Source organism: Megascapheus bottae, chromosome 35 (genome assembly GCF_031878675.1).
Source record: "Megascapheus bottae isolate mThoBot1 chromosome 35, mThoBot2.hap1, whole genome shotgun sequence".
Lineage (NCBI taxonomy): Eukaryota > Metazoa > Chordata > Mammalia > Rodentia > Geomyidae > Megascapheus > Megascapheus bottae.
The window spans coordinates 4292157-4299090 of record NC_143543.1 but is presented as its reverse complement, the minus strand read 5'-3'; the positions used below and the strand labels follow the sequence as shown (position 1 = coordinate 4299090).

The 6934-nt window shown below is 35.2% G+C and overlaps 1 non-coding gene and 1 pseudogene across 1 annotated transcript; both read left to right on the top strand.

The window, feature by feature from the left end:
* Positions 1–2452: 2452 nt before the first annotated feature.
* On the top strand, positions 2453–3216 carry LOC150042540 (TATA box-binding protein-associated factor RNA polymerase I subunit D pseudogene; annotated as a pseudogene).
* A 1016-nt stretch (positions 3217–4232) lies between these two features.
* LOC150042539 (small nucleolar RNA SNORA40) lies at positions 4233–4364 on the top strand. The gene has a single exon (XR_016533620.1). It is a non-coding gene; the product is annotated as a small nucleolar RNA SNORA40 (small nucleolar RNA).
* The last annotated feature ends 2570 nt before the right edge of the window (positions 4365–6934 follow it).

The following is a 6934-nucleotide window of genomic DNA, read 5'->3' as shown; positions in this document are numbered from 1 at the left end:
CCCAATGCTTTTCTGTGAGCATTAGTGAAAATGTCTTTAATGAGATACTCACAATTCCCTTGGTTGTCTGAGTCTGTGAAGCTGGCAGGTCTGGGCTGCAGATAGGTGACAGGCTTGTGGCTCTGTCAGGCTCTGTCTGGCATGTCTGAGCTGTCAGTGGGAGGCTTTGTCTCAGCAGAAACAGCTGAAGCTTCAGCTGCCAATGGTGTCAGCTCCAAACTTTCTTCTTGGTCAGGCTGCCTGACTTTTTCCTCTCTTACTGAGATCTCTGTGGTGCTAAATTTTACTTAGAATTAATCATTAGGTATAAACTTTCCACTATGATGATAGAACTAGTATCTTGGTGAGAACTTACACTCACCCTGAACGCTGCCATCTTCTGCCAATCTCCCATGAGTACAATTATTAATGAAGCATATCTCCTTTGGTTGCTCTCTCCCAGTCTTTATCTCTCATACACACCCACAAACTATCCATATTATCTTCCACATTTTCTTATGGGCATCATGTTGTCATTTTTATTCTTTGTTCTACCTATTATGTGCCTTACTTCCCCGCTTATAAATGGAAACACACATACAAGACAAAAGAAAAAGAAAAGAAAATCAGCAATAATGGCAAAGAATGGCTCTTGCTTCCTTTTCTTTGATTTCATTTCATATATTTTTTGATATTTTCATCTGTACATATTTACTGAGCTTTTGAATATTTCTCCAAAGAATAGCTTAATTTGTCACTGTATGTGGTTTTTTCTATCTTTTTCCTTTCCCATTTCCCCTCTCCTCTTCTTACCTTCCCTTTCCCTCATTTATGTACTCCAGCATACTAATCCTCTGCCCTCTTGTCCATTTTTCTCCTCTAATTCACCTAAAACTGACACCACTGCATCACAAATACACTCCACAAAATTATCCATCTCCATCCTAACCTTACCTCACAACCTCAATACTGTCATCAGATAGTCAAAATTTAACAGTAAAATTCTACAGCATAACTGAACCCTTCAGGAAAATGTGACAATTCTAAGTATCTACATACCAAACATTACAGCAGCTTCATCAAATACATACTACTTGACATAATACATAGATCAAAATACAATGAATGTTGCAAACTTCAGTACATCATTTTCATCTATGAATGCATCATCTAAAGGAAAACTAACCAAAGCAAAGTTAGACTGAAATAACTACATTAACCAAATTGATTTAACAGATATGTACAATTTATTTCATCAATTGGCATCAGAATATGTAATCTTCACCACATCCCATGGCTTAAGTTCCAAAATAGACCATATTGTATGCCACAAAGCAAACCTATACAATTTTTTTAGAATTGAAATTATTCCCTGAGTCCTATCAGACCACAGTTGATTAGAATTATAGCTCAATAGAAAATGCCAGAAACTCATGGAGAATGAACAACACGTTGTTGAAAGATCCGTGGATCAATGAAATTAGAAAGGAAAGTCAAATGTTTATGGAATTTAATAAAAATTAACACACAAAATACCAGCTATTCTGAGACATAGTAAAGACAGTCTCAGAAGCTCTGAACATAAAGAAATTGGAGAAAAGTCTAATCCACACTTCATTGATGCACTTCAAGTACCTAGAAAGGCAAGAACATGCCAAATCCCAAATCACAATAAAAACTAAATCAGAAATAAAAGGATTAGGGGCTAGGACTTTGTACTAGTGGTAGAGTGCTTGACTTGCATGCACAAATACCTGGGTTTGATTCCTTGGTATAACATACATAGAAACCAGAAGCCGGAAGTGGTGCTGTGGTTCAAGTTCTGTACCCTTGAGAAAGCCCAAGGAGAGCACTCAGGCCCTGACTTCAAGCCCCAGATTTAGCTAAAAATAAATAAATAAATGAATTAGAGGATTATTTTTAAGTATGTCGAATATTCAGCAATATAAAATGCTCTTGTTTGACAAAATGAACAAAATGTACATACCTTAAAATTTTCACGAAAGAAAAAGAATATAACCAAATTAATAGCATTGGAGATAAAAACTGGAACATCGCAACAGATATATACAATGTTCATAATATTACCAGGGAATTCTCAGCAAAAGTTTATGTCAATAAATTTGTGAGTCTGGGAGAAATACGGTTGAGGAGGGAGGTGGCTGCTTTCCCGCCGAGCGGTTGGGCGGAGGGCAGGTTGCAGCTGGGTTGCACTGAGACCTGGGGTTCCAGCCCTGGACAGCATGTACACACCGCGGGCTTGCATGAAGGAGCGGGCCATGGCTCTGCACTCGGCCCTCATTGCTGCTCAGGATGGGAAGCGTTGGTCCTAAAGGTGTAGCTGGTGTAGTTACTGCTGGAGGGAGGCCCCAGCATTTCAGGATCTGATCCCGCCAGAAAACTTAAGGGAAAAGAAGTAGATGAATCAGAAATGGATTGTCATGACTGTAGATCACTTGATAGAGCTATGGTAATGGGAATTCAAAGTGAACACTCCTCCTCTGGTGGCAGTTTGTTTAAAACACAGTGTGTTCCTTTCTCACCTAAACGGAGTCAAATAGACTTTCAGAAAATCTACTCTTACTCATTTGGTTTTTAAAGTGTTGAAACAGATACATCAAGTGATCCCTTTATAGAACCAAGACCTTTGACTTTAAAAGCTATTTTTGAAATATTCAAGCAAAAGAAATGGAAACGTAAAAAAAAAGAAATGTAAGCGAAAATTAGGACCAAGGAAAAGACCAAAAGTCAGAACAAATGCTAGAAGATCCCCAATAGATAAGAAACAAATTAAAGACCAAGGACCAAGGTTTCCATTTTTACAGACTGAGAGTGGAGAAAAAATATTACCATGAAGGAAAATTTTGACCTTTGACAAAGCTGTTGCAAAAAGATTTTTTAAACCACATTGAAAAACTGAAGTATGAACACCACCATAAGGAATCATTGAAACAAATGAATGTTGGGGAGAATTTCAAAAAAGATCTGGATAGTTGTAGATACAAATACTTGGATGATGATGGATCCATTTCTCCTATTGAAGAGTTAATAGGTGAAGATGAAACTGCACACCGTGAAGATGGTTGTGATATCCAATTGGTGGAGCACAATTTTTTCATAATCAGTTCTAAATTCCCAAATAAAAGGAAGGCAGATTTATCAAAAAAGAGTAATGAAGATACATTTTCTAAGAATAGAACTTCTAAGGCTAAAATTGGGAAGGAAAGATTGGCCTGAAAAGGAGATGAATATCAAAGAAGGTAATCAATACAGAAAGGTTAAATGTGAATGTAGGAGTCACCCTTGGATGAAGAATTTGTATATCAAGAAACACCCAAAGGAGAAGAATAAGAACATCTGAAGAAGTGTGAAAGAGAACAAAATTATTAAAATGTGAAACACTGAGAAAAATATTGGGATATTGTTCCCTAAACAATAGTCCTGTTTTGGGACCAATGATAATCATTTTAGAGCAAGATATCTTACAGATGTTACAACTTGAAATGATGAAGAGAAAGTCACATTTTTAAAATAATTTTTATTTTGATTAATAGAAGGGTTACATTATATTCACCAGATAAAAGGTGCATAACTTCACAAACATTGATTCCCTTTCTCATGTCTTGGTCCCCATTTCCCTCCCCCACCCTCACCCCTCATCTTGTTTTCCCCCCTTCACTATCCAATTTCAAATAACCAAATATGAGGGTCGGGCCTGGTTGGTACTTGGATGGGAGAGAAATTCCCTTTTATCCAACAATCGACTTGTTTTTGAGAGGTCTAATGTGTAGTTCAAGCTGTCCTTGAAATAACTGTTTTCATGCTGCAGTGTTAGAACTGTAGGTATTTGTCACCATGGCAAAGTATAATTTAGATAAAAGTGATCTATGAGCCAGGTGTTTGGCCTAGAGGTAAAGTGCTTACCTAGCATGCATGAAGACCTGGGTACAATTCCTCAGTACCACTACACAGAAAAAGCCAAAAGTGGTGATGTGGCTCAAGTGGTAGAGCTCTAGACTTGAGGGAAAAAAAACAAAGGACAGTGTTCAGACCCTGAGTTCATGACCCAGGACTGACAAAAAAAAAACCAGTTAGTTTCCCCATGCCTTGGTGATTAGGTTTCACTCATTAAAGTTCAAGACCATAAGTTCAATCTCTAGCATCATAAAATACTTCCATTCTCATATGTGTAATACCTTTACTTTCAATTACTGTAATTACATTGTTCTGAAATATGTATTGATGTATCGTAGAGCATTTGTGTGGGTATATCTTTGTTTAATTTGTAACAAAGCTTTACAGACAGGTGCAAACAGTAAATCCTCTTTTACAACCCAGAACTCTTTGCTGAATAAGAGATTTTAGTACGAGTAAGAAGGAATACAATTCCTACAACAGTTGGCAATGTGGGGTTGTTAATTCACAAGTTGGCTCTGAGAATAAAGTTATTGTAAAAGCTAAAAAAATTGAAATTAAAATAGAAATAACAGCTCTCTCCTCCCAAAAAAGCACAGGAAGAGATGCATCAAAACCTGAGTTATATAATGTCTTCTGACTATAACTCATACCCATACTACTCATATTCTTCAATGAAATAGAAAATAAAAGGTCGCTAACAAACTCATTCTTTGAATCCAGAATAATGAACCTCCCCAAATCAGATAGGAAGCCATCAATGAAAGAAAACTGTAGACCTACCATCTTGATGAGTAGTAATGCAAAACTCCTCAACAAAATCTGGCCATAAAAAAACTAACCAAAAAAAGTATAGATTCTGATCAAATGAATTCATTCCATGGTTCCAAGATTGGTTTAATATATGCAAGTCAATTAATATAATTCAATACATCACTAAAAAGCACTTAATGAAACTCAATGGAAAGTACCTCAATATAATAAAGCCTCCATAGGACATATATTTAATGACCCAAAAAAGCATTTTGTCTAAAATTAGAAAGAAGACAAAGATGCCTATTCTCTCACTCCTTTTCAATATTCCTAGCAAGAGCAACAAGAGAAGAAAAACATACAAAAGAAATACAAATTAGGAAATAAGAAGTAAAACTGTCCTTCCTTAAAGATCCTGTATCTAAAGAACCCTTAGGTTCTTCACCAAGATATTTTAGTTGATTCAAAGAACTGGCAAATTAGTGGGTTACAAAATCTGCCATGAATTTTTTGGTTCCTCTCATCATGCTCATGAATTTCCTTGCAAAGCCTTTTTTTTAAAAAAGATGTAATTATAGAAGGATTAAATTATATTTGCCAGATAGAAGGTGCATTACTTCTTAAACATTGATACCCCTTCTCATGTTTTTGTCCCCTTTCTCTTCCCCTATCCACACCCCTCATCTTGTTTTCCCCCTTCCCTAATTATTTCAAATAAATAAACATATATACAATTTCAGATAACAAGATAAGATACTGTAACAATATGAGAATAAGCAAGGAATAACAAAAGAGAAGAGAAATAGTACATTAAGAATAGTCACACATTATATGGTTCTTGTTTCCATATCCGAGTAGCCTTTTAAAAAAATATTTACCATTTGGAAAATTATCTTCTAAGATCTTCATTTTCTGTTCAATAATATCTTGTTTATTAAGCTTCCTTTCATTGCCATTTTTTCTTGTATTGATCTTTTTTATTTAAAACAGTTTTGGTTTAATTTTCTAGGTGCATGAAATCTTTCTAATGCTTTCTTCACTGTGTTTTTGGTTTAGCAGCCAGTTGATGGCTTACTATTCCTTAAGGTTTCTTTATCTACTTCAGAGTTTGTTGACATATAAATTTTAGGATTAGTGTTCAGTTGCATTGAGATGCTATTACATTAACACTGCCTATCAGTTGGGGAAAATTGCATTGGTTATTCAGGGGAGGTTTGGAGAGTAGTAGATGTTCAGAGAGAAATATGGGTTAAAGGAGTCTAATGTTATAGAAGATTTAACTGTAGAGCATGAAAAAGAGGGTTGGTAGTGGCTGCAAATGTGCAAACAAATGAGGGAGAGAGACCTTGTAGTATAACCTTGTAGTATGCCCCTCTGAAGAAAATCAAGTGTGGAGTCTGCATCGGACACCCCTAAACACTAATATTGACTACAGTGTGAAGCCTGTCATCCTTGTAACTATTCCTCTATATGAACAGATCTTAATTTTGGGATGGGAGAGACAATTGTGGTGAAGAAAGTGTGAGTATTTGTGCTTGTAACTGATATTAAATTCAGTTGTAAGAGTCAACATAAGAAAATTCAAAATTGCAACCACAGAAACAAAATCACCCCATAACTGAAACCACAACAGGAATACAAACACTCTAATTAAATAGACCTTAATTGAATAGACTGGAAATTAGAGAATTTAAATTGTAGAAAGGGAATTTTCTATCAATGTCAAGCTTCACTTTTGTTTCAGATAGGGTATTATGATAAAAAATGAAAATGGCTAGATAGATAGATAACTACATGCATAGATATACAGATAGAAATAGATGTAGATTTACAGCTACACAGATATGTGACCAGTGAGTAAATCAGTTTTAAAGTTCATAATAAACCAAACAACAAAGATTATAGAACAAGCCAATTACACATAGTGAAAATGGAAATGAAGACAATCAAATAGAAAAACTGGGATGAAATGAAAAAGAAAAGAAAGAAAAAGAACCAAACAAAAGGATAAAATAATAAAAGTACAAGTAATACAAATGTAGGAGAATATAAATAAGGAAAAGAAAAAGGTTGAATAATAAAAAATGTATACAGTATTAGGCAGGCACACAACTAATAAACTGGCTTGGCAACTTCCATAGACATACAATACATATAATACAGCATACACACAAAAAAATATAAGTGCCTGCTTAAATTAATCATCCATTGTGCTTACTGGTCCATTTGTCTTCAGAATTGCTGTATTAAGAATCTTATTGGAGTCACTGCTTTAGTTACTGAGATG